Below are 24,613 nucleotides of genomic sequence, written 5' to 3'. Positions count from 1 at the left end.
ATTGGGAAAGAAGTTGTACCTGGCGGTGGAACCAATGGTGGTGAGATGTGTTTAACTTCAAGGCCATGTTCAATTTTGGAATATTCCTTACCTTGTACCCTCGATCGATCAGATTAAAACGTTGAGTCTAATGCCCTGGAAGAAGGTCTCAGTAGTGGGGCAATAGGTGATTCTAACCAGTTGCAGGGAGAGAGTATTCGGAAGGGATCAAAGTGCGGAAAGAAAAAAAACCTCATGAATCTGAAAGTAGCAAACAAAAGGATGAAGTGACTTAACTGTCTCGGACGAATATTCGGTTTTATTCTGTTAGCGGTTTTGGAAGGAGTTTTAATTGTTTGGAGTGTGTTGCTTCTCCAAGATGTAGATGGTTTGCCGTTAGGAGTCGGTTGTGTTTTTATCATATTAATGGATTTATGTACTGCTTTCGAATATTTTTGGTTTTTAGTGAATGTGAGGCTTGGGATAGGTGTGAGTGGGTATCGGATAGGGTTGACTTTGTAATATTTGGATGTTTAAGGGCGATTTAGAGAATTTATGGTTTAGATGTGGTGTGTGTATCTTTTTAAGGTGTTATTTCATACAAGTTGTAATGGTTATATTATTTAATAAATCATGAGGTACACTTTTCCTCCTTTCAATTTTCGTTGACATACGTTTTCGTATGTTGATGATTATGAAGGGGGTTTTTAATTAGGCCTCAAATTCTTATAAAAAAAAACTCCTAAAACAAATATATTTGATACTAAAACATTGGAAGAAGTATGTTAACATACTAAGAAGTATGTTAACAACATTGGAAGAAAGAAAATAGTATATCATTGTTTATTAATAATAATACCCAATAAATAAGAAAACACAGAATATCTCCTATTGGTGATATACACCTAGAGGTTACGAACCGAGTCGAGCTTGAGTATCGCCGAACTCGACTCGAACTCAAAAACTTTAAATGTAAACTCGACTCGAAAACTCGCAAACCTCAAACTCGAAAGATAATATTAAAGCTCGACTCGAACTCAAAAAGGCTTAAACTCGAAAACTCGAAAACCTCAAACTCGAAAAAAAATATTAAAACTCAACTCAAACTCAAAAAAACTTAAACTCAAAAAAAAAAAACTTCAAGAGTTCGATTAAAGCTCAAAACTCAACTTGATTAAAGCTTGATGCAAGCTCAAGCTCGATGCAAAATTAAACTCCATTCACGCTCTAACTCTATTCAAGCTCAATTGAAACTCAAAAGTCAAGCTCAATTGGCTCAATTTTGAGCTCGGAGCTATAATACAACGCTCGTGAACCCGAGTCTCAGTACCAAGCTACTCTGATAAATTTAATATCTTAATAACATTGGCTAACGTAACAAAATTAACTGATAAGAAAAAATTCTACACTTGATCTTATGTAAAAGGCCGAGATAGATATAAAACTTTAATGTAGAAACCCGCTTTTTTTATAAGCAGATTCTATCGTCGTCTCTTTGTATCTCAACGATGTGGGATACTGACAATGCATTCAGCCACCAGCTGACTGCTTCCAAAAACTAATTACGCAATTGAAATCATAAAACAATAGTGTTTATATTGCAGATTATATATAATACTCAAACACTTCCAATATCTCTTATAGATTATAATTATATAATTCGATATATAAATATTTCCAAATCCTGGTTCGATAATAAAGATACCAAACAATCGAAACATCAATATTCGGGTGCCACTAGTTTATGGCGCAGCAGAACATAACAGAACCTCGGAAAAAGCGGCGTTGAGTGAATGCTTGACGTGGGCAATCTAAGTCGGATAACGATCCTACCTGGTTTTCAATTGCTTTCTCAGCTCAGCTCACATGAATGCTGCCAACACACAATTTTTCAAAGACAAACCCCACTGTATATCAGCTTCTTCTCCATTCATTCCACCCAAACTCCAACACTTTCTGTTTTACTCTATCTCAAAGAAAGAGGTGGACTACATGAATATATAGAAAAACGACTCAGAGAAAATATATAGGTTAACATTTCACGCACTTATTGTTAAATTCAACCTTTTAAATAACGTGCAAAAATTTGACTTGAGAAATTTGGTTTGCAGATCCTACATACATGATCCGGGCTATTCCTAGCATCGCTTCGGATAATTTCTACTGCGTCTCCGCCCTACTTGCTCACGTCGCAGTTCATGGAGCAATGGTCGGATATACAGGCTTCACCGTTGGTCCTGTCAATGGCATACATGCTTACATTCCATTTAACGTATGTTCTATTGCACCTTTAATAACTTCTCAATCTGTGAACGTGTTCGATGTTAGTTCAATCTGTGTGTTCATCGAGTTTTCGTTTGGATTTACCTAGAATTGGATTACTTTCCTTAACAAATTTGTTTGTCGAGACGATGTGCTTCTCATGGTTTTCATTACCAAATTTCCCCCACTAATAGCGTATCATCGAGAAACGAAACATAACATCATTTTGCATAATTTGTATGTTACATTCATGCGCATAACTTAACCCCTATCACATAATCAAATTAATGACGTAGGGATCAAGGATTAGGGTTTAGGGATTAAGAATTAGGGTTTAGGGTTCATTACAAATACATTAATTAATTGACTTGATACTGATTTATGATGTAAGTATAATAAATTATCTTGATATTAAATGCTCAAACCCTTGATATTTATGATATTTGAACTCGAAACCTCAAAATATAACAACAATTTAAAAAATTAGTTATTAAAAATATTATCATTAGAAATATATTAAATATTTGTCATTAGATAAATATTTTTTTATTAATTTAAAATAAATATAAGAATATTTATTCAAAAATAATTTGTAACCATTTTCAATTGTTCTATTGTTTGGTTGTTTTTTCTTATTTTTTATTTTATTTTTCTACGTTGTCAAGTACTTGTGCAGTAAAAAATTAAAAAATAAAGAAAAAAATCAACCAAAAACATGTAATCTAACATGTGCTTAATTAAATAGAATTTTATTTTCCTTTTAGTAATATACAATGTAACAATTGGGATTGGGCTAGTTAATTAAAAAAAATTAAAATTTGAGGGTAGTTGTATTATAGAATTTTTATATATTTTTAAAATTTATAATTATCAATAATGTATTTTTAATATATTTTTAATAATGTAATTTTAAAAAAATCTAAAATTATAATATAACATTTTTTCGAGTAGCTCACGAGCTTTTCGAGTCGAATATCGAGTAGCTCGTTTCGGCTCGTTAAGAACTCAAGTCGAGCTCGAGCTCGAGTCGAGTCCGAGCTCGAGCTCGAGTCGAGCCTTGATCGAGTCGATCTCGAGTAGCTCGCGATCTGTCTCGTCTCATTTACAACCCTATATACACCATTACAACAAACTCCTTAAACTCACACATCCTCACCAAAAAGCCACATAAGACAATCACCTAATTTCTAAGTTACGCCTCCAGTAATAGGATAAAAAACAACATAAAAGAACGTAACACAAAAGAAAACCAACACCTGTAACCATTTAAACTAAATCAAAGCCACAATTGAAGAGACGAGATCTAATGAGATTCGTCTTCGTCAGGGGCCCAAGAGTTTGGTTTGAATGAAGGCTCAATCTCATGCACCATGATTTTGAAGGAGTTGTCACCGACCTTCAATTCCAATGTCGCATCAATTCTCACATCAGCCTTTGTGAGGACTTGAATTTTTACCTGATCAAAAGATGATGGTGACTGACAGCTTTCGTTGATTGCTAATAAATAACCCCACTTATCAGCAATATTTTTGAAAGTATCTCAATTCCATGCGTGAAAAGGAACACCCTCGCAAACTAACCATACTCGACGACACTCCACTACCAAACTCTCTGACCAAGCTTCGACTCTGGAGAACCACTTTACGAGAGTCTCTGATTTATCGTTCTTCACACTTCTCAATGAAGCAGAGTCTTTGAAAATCATTAATACCACATTTCCAACAACTCTCATTAAGGAGAAACCAGTGAGGCACTTCGCTTGCATTTGTCTAGCGAGATGACCGATTTTGATAAAGTCTTTACACCACCCCACTAGACATTTACTCAACACGTGAAGTTTATCTTCGTCCATAACACCCTCAACTTCACAATGATTCTTCCTTGAAACACCTTCCATCCCAGACTTACGGTGAATTGATGTAGAGATCTTTCTCCAAAAAGACTGAGGAGGTTTGAATTTAGCCAAAGATACACTAACTTTCCTTTCAAATTTCTTTTGTTTGAAATGAATGCATCAATAACCCTACCGTGGGTGTAAAATAATGATCTAAACCTCTTCCAATGGATATTCTCTGGCAGAATCCAATGAGTCTTACAAGAAATATTTATATGGAGGATTTTACAAAGTTGATAAGATTAAAGGTGGTACCATTGCAGAAATTAACAAAAAATAATTACTTTACATAAAAAAATCACAGCCTTTGCAGACAAGAAGAGTAATGAATTGATTCATAGAGTTCAAGTCCACCTAATACCTAAAACTGATAGTTCTGAGCTTACCAACAGAAGGCTCCAGACATTATGACGCATGTAAGGTGGAACACCACTCTAAGCTAACTCACGTAATCTCTCTTCAAAAAAGACATATTAATCAAATAACACTACAATCATATCTATATAGATTCTAAAATTATTCTCGAAGCAACAAAGCAGATATGGTACCTAAAATGACCGTTTGTCTTGAGAGCTCTCTAGAGAACTTGGTAACCCTGGCAGAATCAGTAGCTCTTGTGCTCATTGCAGAGCTCTGAACTTCATTGGCAGCTTTCTCAATCTTCTACTTGGAAGATCTTGACTTATTAACAGCTGTATTACTATTTGAGTTATTTGTATTTCTGACCCTCCCTAATTGAAATCAATGCTTTTCAGTTACGAATATCACAGACTTTTAAAGAACTTTAAGTCGCACTAGTAAAAGAATAAATCAGTGTTCGATATTTTAGTAATAGAATGAATAATAAATACTTTCACTCTAAACCTCACCTCTAAAGACTTGTCCATGTCATCATTTGTGCCAGCATCATTGTGCGAGATGCTTCTTTGATAAGTGAGAGATCGTTCTTGTAAGCCTGAATCCTCAAATGGATCTGGCCTTCTGGTCAATAATACTTTACCAGGAGTACTGCGACCTTTAAGCAACCTTAATAGGAGGCACAAAAGAAATAATTATTTGCAGCTAAAGCAATAAATCTGGAGTAACCTAATTGCAACCCATGTTAACATCAAGCTTCAGCCAATTGGCATCATGAAATCCATGCTCAGCAATGTTATCATTGATAAGTATGTCTAAAGCTAGTAACATTTTTTCCCCATAACCTTTATGAACTTCTCACATTCATAACCATCCTTTCTATTCTCAGGAAAAACCAAGCTAAAGGAGTAACATTTCTTCTGAATAATGTGATTATATGATTCTCCAACAACAATGACATGATCAAATTAAAACTTAAACCAAATTACCAAAATCAGACATTTCTAGAGAAAAAAGGGGTCTTCCAGAAAAGATAAAAGAATCATCTTCCAAAAAAGGGGGTTTCAATCAACGCACAATTTAAACTCAATAAACCTAATTGGAAAATTTTGTGAAATCAAAGTTTTCCCGCTAAAGAGGAAAATTCTTCCACGTGAATTGAGAATAAGACTGAAATTCGAAAGATCCGTAGATATTTGTCAATTGGGTATCTAAATCTAAATCCAAGGGGCAAAAACACTAGTAAAAAAAGAAGTTAGAATTAACATTGAGAAAAAAGAGAAGTAATGGGAAATTGGAATGGTTAAAAAAGAGGTACCCTTGGACATTCTCGAGGGTTTGATTTAATCTGGGATCAAGGCTTTCTTTGTTACGTTGATGTTCTTCGCCACGGCTGTTGTTATTCATGGTTTTGTTATTCCTTGCTTCTCTTTTGTTATTTTCCTTTTCTTCTTTCAAACCCCATTATGCAAAAAGTTTTCTGAACAAACCAACAATTTAAAGTTCGGGAAAATATAAGGAGCGGTAGCTTAATTTAAGTTTAAAAAATGTTATTAAAAATATTATAATTTTTTTAATATTTTAGATTTAATAAAAAATAAATTAAATTTTCGTACAGTAAAATTATTTTTAGAAAAAATCAATAGTTTAAAGTTTGTTTACATGAATTAATTTATAAAATTTATAGTTTAGTGGTTAAAATAAAATTTCTCTTATAGTTTAGTGACTATTCAAGTAGTTTTTATCCTAAAAATCATTTGAAGTAATGTGATATTTATGCCGTGCTCTCAGTCACTAAGTTCCCTTGCTTTATTTTTTTTTCTTTTCTTTTCAAATATATAGATTTGGGATTCATTTTTATTTTCTACTTTAATCTTATATTTTCATCGCTCCCAAATTGGTGATTTTGAGGTATGAATCAAATAGCCCAGTTACCCTTAGGGTAAATTTGGTTCACGAAATGTAAGATTATCAGTAAGAATAAAAGATTATCGGAGAGTAAGATTACTGAGAATATTGTATTTTGTGTTTAGTTCGTTCAACAGGAATGTAAGATTATTGTGTTTGGTTAAAGGAATAAAAGATTATTGGAATATATATTTACCAAATTATCCTTATTATATATTTATTTTTTAAGAAGTTGAATTATACTATAATTAATTTATATATTTTCTTTAAAAATTTTAAATTCATAAAATTTATATAATGTTTTTATAAAATTGAAAAGATAAATAAGTTTAATAAAAAGGTAAAATTTTATTTTAACATCTGAACTTCATAAAAAATTCTAATTATTGATTTGTTTTGTAATTCTAAAATAGTTTAAAGATAAATTTGTAATTTAACTTTCGTATAATTTTTTTATTCAACGACAGAAGAAGGATATTTTTGAAGAAAAAAATTAAGGGCATTTTAGTATAAAACGTCGATAATCCAACAATACCTAAGGGAATGAGGTAATCACATTCCCGATAATATACCCAAAAATCCATTGTTGGAAATAAAAGATTACCGGAGAATTGGATTACTGGCCAACCAAATGGGGGAATGATATTCCATTCCCCCGGTAATCCCATATGCAGTGAACCAAACAACCCCTTATTATTCCCCTCCTTTTCCCCTTTCTTTTTCTTATGATGTTTTTGCCTCGGTTAAGTACTGGGTTTTCTAGATTCAGATTCATAGTCTATTGTCTGATGATAAGATTTTTATTATAACATCAAATCTTGAAATTAGGGAATGAAATTCAGATAAATTTGAGGCAATTTTTGTGTTATCATGGCTTAGATGTGTTTCTCGGTCAAGATTTTGTGTTATCATAGATTAGATGTATTTCTTTATTTGTTTGCAATTGAAGAACATAGAAAAATTTGAGGCAAAAGAACTCCTTTTTGCATCTAAATTTTTTTTCCTTGTATAACAATTGTAGTTTAGGCATCTTATGGGGAAACTAAAACAGGAGACATTAACTGTTTGGTTAAAATGGGTGTGATCGTGTTTCATTCCTCTTAATCTTGTAAGCTTACAGATGGGTGAGTGTTCGAGACAGATATTTCTAAGAAATGGATGTACTCAACTTGTTTTTTTTTATAGATTTCTTCTAAATATTTGGAGGGTTATATTCTCATACTCATGTCGGAATATGCACCAGACACAAGGACTTAAGGAAAAATGAAGAGTTAGGGTATCATATTTTATGTAGATCGAAAGTGTCATGTCCCAATAGTTAAAGATTTATGTGAATCTAGTTGCAACTTGTCTACTTCAAAGGCTTGATGAAGAATTGAAGATTCCATTTCTAATTCTAAGTTGCTTCTCTAATTAGGTAGAAATGGCTAAAATGTTAGTTGTATGAGTTTCATGTTCTTGTTTATTCTATGAGTAAAGTGTAACACTCTTATTTTTCTTAACTTTCAAACTATCTTACTGATCTCTATCTATATCATGTAATATGTACTCTTCTATATTTCTTAAATTTCATTTAAAGACTGGATTGTTGGTACAACTGTGCTTTACTACAGCATTTGGAATTCAAAATAAAGAAAAACAGATATCTTGCCTATAACTTTGAAACAAATTGCATACTGAGAATCTTTCCCTCCCTTTAGATTGCACACAAATACGAATGTGTACACTTTAGACTGATAGAAGCAATGACCTTTTTTTTAATAACCTGAAGAACCATATTGATTTAAAACAGTAATCAAGACTCTTAAATTTCCAAATGCTCTATGCTGTTTGAGAAACTGTGTTAACTAGCCCTTTGCCTTTGGAGCATGTATGCTACTGTTAGGATTTTTTTTCCTATTTCACTTCTTTTATTCTCCTTTCCGGGCGAAGGTGGGCGTGGAGAAATTCGCCTCCGGCGAGGTGGGCGCAGCGCACTGCCGAAAGCCCTCTCAGGCGTGCGCTTTAGGCGCTTTTCTGCTGAAGCGTTGGGCGCGCTATAGAGATAAGAAAAAGGAAGAAAATAGGAAAAACCAGATTAAATAGTAAATAGAAGAACGTATACAGCGAAGAAGAAGAACGACAGAAGGACTATTGAGAATGGGAGAAAACTCTCATTTATTACATTTTTCTCATTCCCTTAACCCTAACCCTGAAACAAATAAGGTTACTTATTAATCAGCCCAACTCTAATATTTTTTTTTGATCAATCTAATATTTGTCTATTTATAACAAGCACATAGCTTCTTTCACTGTTTACCTGCTTTTATTCAAAAGTACACTGTTTTTTTATAATATTTTTATGTTTTTATAATTAAATAAACAATATATATATATTTAATTTTAAAATAATAAAATATTAAATTTACTAATATTTATTTAATAAAATTTATTAAATATAAAAGTTAATTTTTATAATAGTTTAGAGTTATACGAAGATTTTAAATTGATAATAAAATTAATTTATATCATTTTAAAATAAATAAAATAATGGTTTAAAATATTAATAATTACGCTAACCCTAACTATGTTTTGAAATACTTTGAAAACTGAGTTCGTGTGAATTATAGAAATGAGTCTTGATTCTTAAGGAGGGGACAAGCAATGATGAAAAAAAGAGTGTTGAGAGGAGATTAAGTCTTTAGGGGTGATTGGATGGGGAATATGTGATTCACATGAGAATAAAATTCACATTTCCCCGTTTGGTTAGCACGGAAATCTCATTTCCAGTAATGTAAGATTATCAATAGTGAATTTTCTGGGGTATATTACCGAGAATGTTATTACCTCCATTTTCTTAGGTATTGTTGGATTACCGACGTTTTGGACTAAAATGCAGTTAAATTTTTTCTTCAAAAATATCATTCTTCTGTCATTGAATAATAAAAATTCTACGAACGTTAAATTACAAATTTATCCTTAAACTATTTTATATTTACAAAAAAGTCTATAATTAAAATTTTATATGAAGTTCAGGGGTTAAAATAAAATTTTACCCTTTCATTAACCTTTTTATATTTTCAATTTTGTAAAAACAATTATATAAGTTTTATGAATTTAAAGTTTTTAAAGAAAATATATAAATATTTTTCAACTTGTTAAAAAACAAATATATAATAAGGACAATTTGGTTAAATATGCATTCCAATAATCTTTTATTCCTTTAACCAAACACGGTAATCTTACATTCCTGTTAAACCAACCAAACACAAAATACAACATTCTCAGTAATCCTATTCCCTGGTAATCTTACATTCCCACTGGTAATCTTACATTCCGTGAACCAAACGCACTATCATTGATAATGGATGTGAATATATTCTAGAATTAATTTATAAACTTTGTAGCATAAAAGGTGCGCCTCGTCTACAAAAGGCACGCGCCTTCGCCTTGCACCTTGCGCCTAGACTCTAGGAACTCTTTGTGACTAAGCTTTACAGACCTTTGTGCCTCGGTGCGCTTAGCGCCTTTTAAAATTAAGCTCCTATGATGTTCACCATTGTTGAGTTGTGTAAACTTTGACACCTGGTTATTTATATTATGCATGAATCATTCCGATAGATTGTCCTCTTATCATATGGTTTTGTGGTTTTCTTTTCTTTTTTTCTTTTTTTTTTGAAAAATGGGTATTTTGTATTGATTAGGATACAATGTACACCACCCCATGAACCTCATTAAAAAACCTCCCTAAACCTATTGGAGGAAAAAGAGTGAACCATGAGATGGAAAGAACATAAGTCGTAAACGAGCTCCTGAGAACCTGCAGGAGACTACAAAGAAACGTCTAACCTGCTGTTATGAAAATAGCTACAAACAGAGGACAGATGCATAAACCTGCCGAGAAGAAACACATAATGAAGAGCTGCAATACAAGTAACCACATAACCTCCTGCGGAAAGGCACCAAAGTATAACTCAACAGATCCACTACCGGTATGAAAACTTGAAGAAACCAACACAAACTCGTCGAAAGATTCCAAAATCTTGGAAAGCGGATTACTAGACAACCAACAAACACCCGCCAATCAACCCTACCACACATTAATTCGAAACCCAAAAACAATTACACCTCAATAGACCAACTCACCTAGTGATAAAAAACACAAACCACACAATTCAATTGTCAGAAACACTAGCCCACCCCACAAGCAAAAACAGGACTGCCTGACTCCAGAACATCGAGCACAGAAATCCTCGAGAACAACATCCTAACCTTCTGGATGATAAAACCACCATAACACCTCAGAAACCAAGAATACAACACCAAGGACCATCCAAATAGCACTCCCTTCACCCTCACATAAAAAAGAACCCTATATAGTCCTAGACTCACTTCATTACAAACTATAATCTAATTAAATTAAATCAAATTACACACTTAAGAAAACAGATCAGACCCCCGCAACACAACGGACAAAAACACAATCAAAGTTGTTCTCAAAAACCGAAAACAATCCCCTAAACAACCCCAAATAGAACTTTAACTAACGCCAACACATAAATAACGACGAAAGCTTCTAAAGAACCACAGTTTCAGGACTACCAACCACAAGTCCAAGATGCCAATCTAAATACGCTGCCTCCTGTGCTTCAACAAAAGCTTTAGCCCACCTTTGTTTTTAAAACAGAATCTGAAATAGATGTACCAGATAATTCGGATAATAATAGATCCGATTTATTCAAATTGAATTTCTTATGCGCAAGATCTCTTCTTCTCCTCTCAGCTTTAGATAGAACTTTGCCCTGAATATCCAGCATAGATCCAAATTTCTTCAACTTCAAATTTTTGGTAAAGGACCAGGACGGCTGAACCAACGTCTCCTCACAATCACGCTCGACAGTAGACTGAGATAAAGTCCCTTCATCCTCTTTTAGGAAAGAACCTAACTCTACATTCGGACTAACGACATAACCATTGATCATCGTCCTATCCAAAGGCGAAGAAGGACCATCTAAAGCATTTTCCACGTGACCAGCAGCCAATTCCATACCAGAACCCACCAACGAATTATTAAATTCCTCCACCACTATCGAAAAGCAGCTCCTCTGACATGATTCCTCATACTACACCTTGTGCATGCGCATTACATAAGGAGACAATGCCAACTCTAAATTATACCCGACAACACTGGAACTAAAATCCACTAAAAGATCCTCGTGCGATAATAAGGGTCCCTCCACCGCCTTAGAAATACTGCTCCTCTGGCACGAGGCAACGAGCGCGGGTGCCCCATAACGAGCTACCTGGGAATCAGATTCCTTTGCCAATTCCTCTTCAGAACGGGGACCAACAGTTGCTTTCGCAGCTACTGGGTGCCACGATCTATCGTCAGCACTCAAACCATCTTTGAGCTCTCGATTCTCTGTTTGAACAACTTCCATGTGAATGGGATCAATATTAACAAGGGAAGGCAATCCGGCACCTATCTCGAGCTCGAGAGACTTATCAGCCGAGCCACCACCAAGCTCGCCCACCACGGAACCCGGGTAAGCAACTGCCACATCCAAACACAACGAATCTTCCTAGACAGATACTAGGTTGAAACAAGGATCAAACTCTGAAACAAATATTGAAAAAGTCTTATCCCCGACTATCAATTCTACATATTCTTCCACTCGAGCTTGTTGGTTCATAATTACCTGAATCAAAGCCCTATAAAACGAACAAGGATTCAAAGTTCCTTCCTTTATGGAAATGAGGTCACCCCAATTTCCTGTAATGTTTCTGAAAGTTGAAGGACTCCACACAAACGGTGGGATCCTTTACACGATAACCAAGCCCGTCGACTGTTGAACCGAACATTTTCCGACCACACTTCCACTTTTTCAAAGTAGGTTTGCAACGCCTCAGACTGATTGTTTAGAGTAAAAAGCATATTCTCTTCATCTTCAAATGATATTAAAATTGCTAATCCACTAAGTCTCATAATTCTTGGATGCAATATGTTTTATTTGTGCATGATAGCAACCAACTCCTTCATTTTGATAAATTTTTTGCACTAACCTACCAAACTAACTTTAAGGGTAGATAACTTATCCTCATCAATAACACTGACAATGGGAGCATCAATAACATTCTCCGCTCTACTCTTGGCCACAGCTTGTTTTGGAACATAACACTTTTTTCTCCAGAAAGCTTCATGAGGTTTAAATCTCGTCATAAAAACTCTAACTTTGTTGCCTTGAATCCTAGATCTATCAGCACAAAAAATAGCTTTCCTCGCATCCTCCAATCTGGAATGTTGAAGATGATAATCGTAACACAGTCTTTCCCAATAGATCCTCTCGCCTTATTCGCCATTCCCAATAGATCCATCTAATGTTTATTTGGACATGAGTAGGGGAATATACCCTTCAAATACATAGAAAACTTTGAAAAAAAAATTAAACATATCCGTGTCAGACACAGTGTATCATTCACTCCCAAGTTCAAGTCACATAGGTTTCAATATGCCATTGTTGGACTCGACATGCTGAAGCAGTATGTTAGCATCAAGATTTATCGTTGTTTTACTACCTATCAGTAAATGAGACAATCGGTATTCTCATATTCTATCATCTTTACCACCATGCTCATTTATTGCGGATGCCTTTGTCAACAAGACATATGGGAGGCAAAGGACGTGCGAAATCAAGGATGGGCTTTGATTTGCATTAATTATTATTTTTAGAAAATAAAATAATATTTTACTTTTGCACTTAGGAGTTCTTTCTATATTTAAAATTCTTATTTTTAATTTCCTTAGTTTAAGTCTTTTATCTAAACAAGTAAACCTATGTAACCTCTATTTAAAGAGGCTGATCGGTGACAGTAAAGATTAAGTGAGAAGTTAATTACATAGGTCTAAGACTATTTTCTAACGAGACTAAGGTTGGAAGGTCCCTTCGATGAGTTCCACCCATTCATCATAGGCAACTCTCGTGACAGGAATCATAACAAGGGGAAAGCCCCCTCAATTGAAGTAGATATCCTTACGGATCGTCTGGTGACTCGATCCTTAACCTTTGAATGTAACACCATTGTTCTCGGCCACTTGTTTTTGCAGTTCAAAGCTTGAGTGTAGCATTTATGTTACATATACCTTTCGGTTTTCCTGTTGCTAGTTCTGATTTAATATTTCCTTGACTTAATCATGCAGACACGATTTATGCTACTTCATGACTCTCGTAATGAAGATGGAATCAAGAGCTTTTTCCAAGAGGTTTATGAGATTTATATAAAGGTATTTACTTCTCCCATTTCTCCTGTTAACCCTTTTCTCTTGGAAAATTTCGAAATGCTTTTCATGTTGACGGTTAACTTCCTCTAGGTCTTTGTTGATTCTTTTTTCACTCTTCTTGGTGTACTGTTTGTTTTCGTCTGCAATGCTTTAGTTGTTCGGATGTGTTAGTTTCTTTGATACAATCTCGGTTTACATTACGTGGACGCCTGTTAATAAAACAATTCAAGCCTGCACTACAAGATTCCGAAGGCTGCTTTAGATTTACTCAAAAAGGTTTATATAAGTCTTGTATATTCTGCATAGGAAACTGCTCAAAAGATTTCTTTTGTGTATCTTTTCCCATTTTAATGTTTTTTTTTCTATTAGCATCATACGAAATTTTCTTAAATCATGCTATACCATTTATTTGTTTTAACTAAATTACCTGAAATTTTCATTTTCCTTAAGTCTGGCACTAATTTTCAGATTTGGATACGAGATATAATCCTTTATTGAAGGATACTCAGTGACGTCAGCTACAGTTCACGTGGGTTGTGCTGTTAGCTGATGAGGTTAGGTTGTTACGCAAGCTGTTGAGTAGTTACAGCCTAGCTGCATGGGTGTTGATAACCGTGCATTATATAAACCTGCTTTAGGGTTCTTTTGTATTAGACTTTTGCTTAATAAAATACTCTTCTTCTTCAACTATTCCTTTTTCTAATATTCCAATATCCTTCAATGTTTAAAAACATGTAAAAAAATGAGCATATTCATATAGTACATGCACATGTATCTAACACTTGAGTCAGGTAACATAGTTTTTCTACAGTAATTTTTGTGACAAAATCCATCATTTCTTTCACGTTTTGACTGATTTTTCATACTCTTATATCTTGGTAATGGGCAGATCCTTCTTAATCCACTCTGTATGCTGATTTCCCGTATTAAATCTTCTTTATTTGTTCTTAGAGACTTTCCAGTTGAGTTGTCTGATTCTTCATTTTTTTCTTAAAGTGTCCATGTTCGACATATAATCTTTTGAATGCTGGGCATACTCGTGTTGTATATGTATGGCTCTGGAAAACATTACTTATGCAACTTTTGGGCCAGAATATGCTGCCAGTGACTGTACTGTAGCAAAGTTTGAGATTAAGTCCCTATGCTTTAAAAAATTATAAGTTAAATCCTTTTACTTCATTTGATTAAAAGATCTCCAGTTCTATTGTTGATTCCGTTAGTATTTTTTGTCAAAATTTGCTCATTATAATATCATGTATGCTTATTTAGTTCATAATAAGGGCATGATTGCATGTGTTATTGAAGGCTACTTTTTGACTAAAAATACTACCGGCGTCAACTATTAAACTAGGATTTTTAAATTAAAAAAGTATGAGGATTTAATTTTTGGGTAAAGTACACAAATGTTTCCCGACTATAGAGCATTGTTTTGTTGAGTCCCTTAACTATTGAAAGTTATAAACGGTCCTTCGATTATAGGGTATTGCTATGTTGAGTCCCCCGACTATTAAAAGTTACAAAATAGTCATCCGACTATTCATATATTCCAAAATCGTCATTTTCTCTTAAAAATTGACGACATACTGAGATGGACGTTAATTTGATAACTGAAATGGTTCTGAGATTAGATTTTATCATATCTCCATCATCAAGTTAATGTATAGCTCACACAACCGCTAATTATATAATAAGAAATGATGAGTTTGGAATATATGAGTGGTCGAGTGACCATATTGTAACTTTTAATATTCAGGGACTCAACAAAGCAACATCCTATAGTCGAAGATCATTTTGTAACTTTCAATTGTCAGGGGATTCAAGAAAACAATGTATTTAGTCAGGGGACCATTTGTATACTTTACCCTTAATTTTTAAGCTTTTAATTACAAGATTAGATCCCAAACTTCATTCAAGTACAAGGAGTAACACCTAATTCGTTTGCTGTAAAATTTTTGTGTATCTTGCGTATTTGGACTGATTTTCCAGGCACTAAAATATTGGCAATGTGCAGATCCTTCTAAATCCACTCTACCTGCCTGGTTCCCGGATTACATCATCGCATTCGACACGAAAGTTCGCAACCTAGCAAAAAAGTATTTATAGACTCCATTGTTATCTTCTGTTGAAGAATTTACCCTGTATGTTGCAAACAATTGAGATTTTATGATGTTCTCTGTGTTTATTCATGTATGCTGAAAAGTTTAACCATTTTCCTGAGGTGTTTGTTTACGACATTACTGGCTTTATCAGAAATTTATGGATTGGAATTTTGATTTAATTGTCTGTTGGAATGGCAGAGATAAAAATCAGAGATTGTGTCTTTTAAGACCCATACTCGAATTTCATGAAGCTTTCTTTCCTATTTGTCTGTAATATCTACGCATAAATACAACTAGGGGTGCTTGTTTAGCGAGTTGATGGCGAGTTGGGTAGTGCTCGACTCGCTCGTTAAAAAAATTCTTTTGCTAGACTCAAGTCGCTGCTCGTTAAAATTTTGCTCGAGTTGTGCTCGTTAAAAAACCTAATTGCTCAACTTGACTAATTGCTCGTTAAGTTCGTTACTCGTTAAACTCAAAATTTTATATTTTTTTAACTATAGGTAAAATCTACTAAAATAGAGCTTAAATAGAAATATAAATTAACAAATTTAACTAAAAAATTATCAAAGAGTGTATGAAGTAATTTCAAAGTCTAAATATCAAAATAACAATCTTTAAATACAACAATTAACATTTTAAAATTAAGGCAACAATCTACAAATACATCAAATTGACATATTAAAAATATTCTTAAGAAAAAAAAGAAGTTAAAGGATATATAATCAATACTAAAAATAAAGAAATTATCATCTCTTCACTCTATTCATTGCTGCATGCAATCACCAAACTATTACAAAATTATATAAAAACGTTAACGAGCTGCTTGTGAACTTATCGAATTGAGTTGGATTTTGCTCAATCTAACTCGTATGAATATGAACTCGATCGAGTTTTAACCGAATTGAGTTCAAGTAGCTTAAGTCCTTCAAAACCCTAAATACAACACTTGTTGGACTGAGCAAGGTTGCAGTAGTTGTCTCTTATGAATATGAACTCGATTTGGAATAGTCTAAATCCGTTGTGGATATTATATATTGAGGTAGGGTAGTTCCACCAAAAATATATTTAAGCATTTTCTTTTCCTAGTTTTAGTCATTGAAATAATATAAATTTGATATATTTATATTCAAATTAGATTGTAGAAGTTTTCTCATGAAGATTACTCTTGGACATTTTCAGTACTTAGGAAAAAAATTATAATCTGTCATTAGGAAAGGAAATTAATCGAATTCTAACAATTGATATTGTCCTTGTGTTGGGTTTGATAGGTTGGTTCATAGAGCCGAAGGCGTTTAGGCCTATGTGCAAACGAGTATATTTTTATTTTTATTTTTTGAATAAAGAAGAGAACACAAATAGGAACTGAACTTCACTGCCATGCAGTGAAGCACCACCAGCTCCATCAATCGCGAGTACAGTTCCAACTTCAAGGGCAGTGTCTGGAAGGTGTGTAACCCGAAGGGATGATCCCACGCCAAATGGGCCATTTCATCTGCCAATCTATTGCTCTCGCGAGGAGTGAAAGAAAACTTGAAATTCCAATCCTGACTCATGAAATTTCGAATGTGTGGCACCATCGAAGAACTTCCTCAAACTTCCAGTTCAACAACAATTGCGGCCATAGCTTCCTTGCTATCTAACTCCACAATGACCAGTCGTAGGCTGGGTTCCCGTGAAATAGAGAGGCCTTCGAATATACCCCATACCTTTTTGGATTTGTCACAAACCTTGTTGGATTTGTCACAAATCTTTTTTGATTGGGTAAGGTTAGATACCTAAAATAATTTTTTTACCGGGTCATTGTTTTACCAGAAATTCACTTTGAAGGGTTCAAGAGTCAGTTACATGTGAAGAATGATGAGCACCCTTTGTCGGAACAATCCTTCGGGTGTCATCGAGATTGAATCTCAACTTAAAGTGAATGATTTAACCTTTTTTGGAGTCATCGCCCGCCTTTTGGATTAGGTAAAGTCGGATACATAAAATTTACCATATCTACGTCTTATCAGAGACTTATATGGAAGGGTTGAAGATTCGATTATGTGTGGAGAAAGTTGAACACCCCACATGTCCTTTCAGTATTAACACGGTTACGAATTGTCTTGATAATGAAAATTAAAGTTTGAGCCAATTAAATAATGATCCACTTATTTACCTCTTAAGAATTTACCATTGTAAAATAAATAAATAATTCAAAAGGTTTTATCTAAAAAAGGCCAAAGTTGGAACTAATTTGCGCACATAGACGGAGCCCGAATTGAACAATGAGGGAGGCAAATTGTTTAATTTAAAAATAAATAAAGTTTAAAAAGTAACTAACCATAAAAATTAAGAGATTAGGGATTCAATTTCATTAATTTTAAATTCAAATGCCTTAAAAATAATTAAATCAAATAAATTTAGGGTTAAAGTTTAATTCTATTAATTTTAAAACTGACAGTGTACTAAAAATAATTATACGAAAAATTTTAGGAGGGTAGGAACTTAATTGTAATGGTTTCCAAATTATCAATGGCTTACCAATATAACGGAAATATATAAAAAAATAATGGAATTAATAATATAAATAAATAAATAAAAGAAATTAAAAGGTTATGCGGAATAATTATATACAAGACACTCAATAAATAAATAAATAAATAAATGATCATAATTATAAAGAAAAAAGGAAATATTGAAGGAATTTTTTTTTGAATAGACAAGGAAACAAAATCATATTAGACGAAGACTTTAAATAAAAAAAGTATAATGAAAACAGAAGGGGGAAAAACAAAAAGGAAAAAACATAAGCTAAAGAGGAAACACTCGTATAGATTAAGAAAATTAAAATAAATTATTAAAATCAAAACGGAAATTATACATATTAAAAAAAGAAAAAAAGGCTAAAGTGGATTAAAATAAAAATGAAATTCTAATTTAAAAGGAATAAAAAATATGATTGATAAAAAAGAGACCAAGTTGAGTGTTTAAAACAACTTCAATAGGCGGAGGAAAGGATTTTACCCTACCAATTATAAAATCTGTGGATCCCCTAACGGTCTAAATTGGGTCTTTGGGTCATTTAATTGAATATAGCAAAATATTAATTATTTTATTCATTTCAAATTTTGAATAAAAAATAAAATTAAAAAAATATTTTTTCATTCAAAATCCACCATTAGTTTTCATCGAAAAACCTCAAAGAAAACTAGATCTATGAAAATTTATTTGATAGTATTTTTCTTATTCATTGGTTATCTATCTTATGGAATTTTCAAACAAAGGCAAATGTCGAGATGACTGAAACAAAATACACAAAAAAATTAAAGAAGAATTACCTTTAAACAAAAAAAAAAACTACTTTTATTGCTCTTCTCTTTCGGATTATAATGGATGACTTTCTTCTTTCTCTCTTTTCCTCCCCTTAATTACATAGAAATCCAAAAAAAAAAACTAAAAAGAAAACAATAATATCTTTTCATTAATGCTAAATACATAGATCAAAAGCTCTATTGTTGTTTGTGTTAGAATCATGCAAAAACAAATCATGAAAAATTAGAAAAAAATAAAAGATTCTAAATGTTATAGAATTCGAAGCCGTTGCAACCGTTTCTCAACGGTTTTGAGCGGAAGTCGTTAATACAGTAGAAAAAAATCAACAATATAAATGGGTTTCATCCATTATCACTAAACACACAAGATTTAGTAAGCTAAAGCAATCATCAAGAGCTCGAAAGAAATGAATGAAGGAAAGCTTACCATCGCCGGATGGAAGCAAGATTTGTAGGGTGAGTCTCCTTTTATTTTCGGTTTGAATATGTGTTTTTTTGGGGGTTTTGAGGTGGTCGGCCGGAGGTGGCCGACGATGGAAGCTTCAGTTGGCGTTGGTTTTGGTGATGGGGAAGTGGCCGATCGGTGTTGGGGTGTTGATGTTGGGTGTTTGGGTAGTGTTTTAAGCTTAAGGATTAAGAAGAGTCTGGTTTTGGGTTTTTGGGTGTTCTTGAGATTTTAAGGGAAAAGTTCGGGTTGATCTTAAAAAAAACTAGTTTTGGGTGTTTTTAGGGTATCAAACTTGGTTTTGGAAGATGAACATTTGATATTTCATAAGAAATATGGGTGTTTGATCTTTGAAAACCAATTTTGGGTGAGTTTTGGTGTTTGTGTAGGATCTAGTATGTGCTTTTTTGATGAATAATGGATGAACATGAAGAACAAAGGAAGAACATGGTGAATTTGGGCATTTTTCGGTTGAGAGGATTTTAGGGGAGGAGAATTTTTGAAGAGTAAAAATGAGGCTTTTCCTAATTTTTTGGGGTCTTATAGTTAAAATTTTTGGTCATTAAAACACTCAACTTTTAGCATGTTTTTGCTTTTTTTCCGTAAATTTCTATTTATTTTATTTTAGTCACTAATTGTTTGTAATTTGTATCCCAAATTTTTATTGAGTTCAATTTAGTCATTATTTTCTTTCCAATTGCCTTGAATCCTTTATTAGATGTGTTTAATTCTTAATATCAATTGTTAATTTGTGAATCTTTTAAAATGGTCACTTGTTTAATTATTAAATAAAACCTTTAGATTTTTCAATATTTTTAATTTGATCACTAATATTAAATTAGTCTTTGGACTTTTTAATTAAGCCTTAGATTTTAAGTGCTTTATTTATTAATTAAAGCCTTAGTTTAGGCTCTTTAATTAGTAATCAATAAGTTTAGTAATGCCTCTTAGGTTTAGTATCTTTAATAAAATTTGATTAGAAACATATAAACATAAATTCACAAATTCATAAAGAATATTATTTTGTTCCTAAATATTGAAAGGGGTGGTCTTAAAATAACTAGACATTCTTTTTCAATATTTTTCGAATAAATAAATATTCTATCAAGTGGTTACCGCGAAAATTAAATAGGTTCACTAATTTTTAACGAAATGGTAGAGGTTTATTCCTACATTTAAATTGCTAAGGACAAGTTGTCTGCCTTATTCAAAGGCTTGTCCTTCGTTCTTTAAATCAAGGAACGTCCTGATTCTTTTAAATATTAAATTGGCTAATTTGTCACTTTTGAATTTCTTGTAGAGTTTAATAACTTATTAATTCTTTAATTTTTAAGGATGACAATGTTTCATTATTTCGATTAAAACATAAGAAATAACTACCTTAATTTCAATTAGGGGTTAGTTTCTTCTTTAATCGGAAATAAAGAATATTATGCATCTCTCTAAATTTAAAATATTTTAGGGAATAAAAGGTTCATTAATTAAACAAATATTCGAATTTCTTAATTTTTGATATAAGGATAAATTAATAATTAAAGGTACCAATTTTGGGCGTTGTGGGGGTGTTAATCCTTCTCAAAAAGTAATCGACTTCCGAACTCAAAATCTCTAAATCATAGACCGCTTGTTTAGTTAAAGGTTTGTGTATTTCTCCTCACACTCTACACGTCTGCATTCATGAAATTTGCTCTATACCCGAGTTGTCCTTTTGAGTGAGAGTGAAAGTGACGTCTTTATGAGAATTTATTCTCCGTACAGAACTAGCGAGTAATTTTTAGGGTCCAAAGTACCTATGTCTTCGTAGGAATTTATTCCTCGTGTCAGGCATAGAGTAATGCTCCATTTTGAAATTTAACTTGACCCGCAAGCCTGTAATAGGTGAGGATCGAGGGTCTAACTTGCCCAAGGGGGCATCAGCGAGAATAATTTCGAGTACCTTACCCTTTTAGAGCCGAAACCATGCATCTAATTTACCTTAGATCCACCCGATGTGAAACTCTGCCGAAATTTCACCGTAGGTATTAAGTACACATGGGAGAATTCAACTTTAAATCTTTATCTCTTTCTTTATGCCATTGCTTGCGAACTAGAAAATCATACATACTAGGTTTTACTATTGTTTTAGTTATTACTATTGTATTTTACTTATTACTATGACGATACTAACCATTGTTTTTCTTTGCTTTCACTTTCTTTGTGTTTATTGCATCATTCATAGACAGAGGTATTGGTTCTTTAGTCGACTGTGGAAATAGAAGGCTTGCTATAGATGGAAAACAAGAACGTTAATCAGATAGTTCCTAATGTAGAAGTATGCCTGTGGTATGAGGCTCTACAGAAGGAGAGGGGGATAGTTTGTCAACCGGTCACGTGTCCAGTCTGTCTGAGTATGCTTCCATTTCTTTGAAGAGAAATGATATGTTTGATCTGCACAAGATATGGGAGAAGTGGCAACCCGAGATGATGAAGAAATTCCAGCAATGTTTTAGTGATGTCGCCTACCTCCTAGATGTCGAGGTAGAGGATGATCTCGTGAGAGCTCTGATTCAGTTTTGGAATTCGGGTTACCATTGTTTCACCAGTAATCAAATGGATTTGGTGCCTATCTTGGAGGAGCACACCGCTTTTCTACGTATCGAGGGGATCCAGGAGGACTAAGTTTATTCCAAATCAATCAAGCCTCAGCCCTTCCGTATCAAGTTAGCTATGATCGTCAGAGTGCACGAAGAGTAGGTCACGTCTCGGACCAGACAGTAGGGTGAAGGTGAAGGCATCACCTAACTTAGCATTAAATAAGTCCTGATCCACTATCCGAATGAGCAAGTTCGGTTGTACCTTTTAGCCTTAAGGATTTATGGTTTAGTTATCATCCCAATTGCCTTGGGGTACATCGAGGCAGTTGTAGTTGATTTGGTCGATCAGTTGGTAAGGAAAATAAACCCAACTCCCGCTATTTTATCTGGGACTTTTCGATCCCTAGATATTTGTCGACGAGTTGGAGGGAGCTGATTTTTGGGAGTGCTCAATTGTTTTACGTCTGAATCTGCAGTCACTTCTGGAAAATTGAGAAGGTGTCTTACCACCACTTCAGCACTCAATATTCGCCTTTAAAGGAATTTCTGGAGTAGAAATGGCCACATGTTGACAAAGATACTTGGATGAGAGCACTCGAAATCTCTAGGATTCAGACATGGTTTGGCATGCTTCGTGGCATATTCAGTCCGAGTTCTTTTTCAAAGTTGGTGATAGAGATTGGGTTGTTCTGCTTGGACTTTGGGGAGCCGCATGTTACGCACCATTGTTAGCATTGAGGTAGTTTAGGGGTCTTTAGTTCATTCTAGCTACTTTCGAACTTTCTACCTCTGATTTTACTTTCCAGGGAAATGGTTATAAAAAGAGCCTTCGCGAGGCAATCGAGTCCTAGAAGAAGACATTTCACACTCAAACAGAGCCAGCTGACATTATGGTGATGCCGAACTAAGAATGGTGGAGGCACACTCGAGCAAATGAGAATGTTCCTCTTCTAGACCTGGGCAAAGTCGTTCCTATGAAGGAAGCAATCTGGGTCTTCCCATCAGAGGTTGAGATTGTTAGGGTTGAGTTTGAGGTTGAAATAGTCAAATGGGTTACGAAGTTGGAGCAACTTGAGTATGAGAGATCCGTGGCAGTCTCGATGTTGATTTTCATGCAACTTAGTTTGAGATGATGAGAAAAAGAAATGATCAACTCGAGTTGGATCACAAAGACCTAAGGAAACACTACAAGAGTTTGCAAAAGATGAAGGCAGCAGTTGGATTCAGCAAAACTTCAATGCAGTGGACCCAAGAGTTAAACATCGAAAAGTGTCAGGTTCAAGAGTTAGAGGCTGAGGTTGAGCGCCAGTGAAAGATTGTCGAGGAGTTGGAAGAGAATATGAGGGGCCAGATCATAAAGTCTAAGGAAAATGGTCGTCAGATTCAGGGTTTAAGTAGAGAGCTTTCAAAAGGTGAATGATCAAGTCACCAAATTAGAGGCACAGAAAGCGAAAATGAGCACTGTGTTGAAGGATTTTGAGGCTGAGGTGAGTCAGCTACTGGCAGAGCTTGATGTCAAGGCACAGAGGATCGAACACTTGGAGGTCGATAATATAAGATTAGACCTCGAGAGGAAGCATCAGGAGACTGAGCTCGGGATACAAAGAGGGATCACTCATACTTGGATCCATAGGAACAAAGATAAGGCTGGCCTGATTACGAATCTGAATATGAGGATACAAGACGCTCGAGAGAGAAGTGATAAGCAGTTAGCTCAGTTTCGGGCTAAGAACATTGAGTTCATGAGGTACATCACGCAGTTAGAGCATGATTTGTTTCGAGAGCCGAGGTATCTTAGTGAGAGCCTCCAGCAGAGGATTTCTTTGTGTCGTTAGGTTCAAGGTCTCGAGGAGGAATTACAATATTGCTAGGAGCATATTTCCAATCTTAATTATGCCGTTAGTGAAGTCCAAGACAAGAGACAAGAGGCGATAAACACCTACGAGGACCAAAATACTGCTAAGGAGTGCATCATCATTGAAGCATTGATCCAGATGAGCGAGGTCGCCTGATACTTGGGAGAGTTGGCCGCCCAAGCTAAGATAGTTGAACATTTCATTGACCTAGTTTCAGAGAGCAGCCGGAGAGTTTTGTCGTTGATTGCTTTGTAGCTTTGAGTAGGAGGGCTAGATCGTACTTGTAGAGAGAAATCATGGTGTATGAGACTTTGTTTTCATTTCGAAAGTTATTCTATGGTAGTTTACTTTCCGATATCAATACCTCTTGTATTCATTAATTTTGTATTTTATTGTTTCATTACAAATATCTATTTGCATTTATATATTCATTCATTAAGTTTTTTAATAATTGAATATTTTCATTCGAATATATACTGGTTCCTAGTAAAAGTACTTATCACTCGTATATTACTTGGGGAAAAGCTAAAGAGAACATGAAATATAAACTGAAGGAACTTGAAGAGGCCCAGAAGCGCCTGAAAATTTGTTTGGAAAACATCTAAAGCAATATGAGGGACCAGGTGGCTCAATCTCAGAAGGATGTTGTAAATCAAATTGTCGCATTACTC

General features: G+C 34.1%; 1 long non-coding RNA gene and 1 pseudogene across 1 annotated transcript; one reads left to right on the top strand and one right to left on the bottom strand.

Annotated features, from left to right (window-relative positions):
• The window catches only part of LOC120182513, a 16,571-nt pseudogene extending 10,665 nt beyond the window's left edge, over positions 1-5,906 (bottom strand).
• On the top strand, positions 2,163-24,613 carry LOC120182514. The gene is made up of 3 exons (XR_005521840.1): positions 2,163-2,293; positions 21,133-21,139; positions 24,584-24,613. It is a non-coding gene; the product is annotated as an uncharacterized LOC120182514 (long non-coding RNA).

The sequence above is a fragment of the Hibiscus syriacus genome, unplaced genomic scaffold (assembly GCF_006381635.1).
Source record: "Hibiscus syriacus cultivar Baekdansim isolate YM2019G1 unplaced genomic scaffold, ASM638163v2 tig00112674_pilon, whole genome shotgun sequence".
Lineage (NCBI taxonomy): Eukaryota > Viridiplantae > Streptophyta > Magnoliopsida > Malvales > Malvaceae > Hibiscus > Hibiscus syriacus.
The sequence above is the reverse complement of the archived record's forward strand: the minus strand, read 5'-3'. Positions and strand labels throughout refer to the sequence as shown.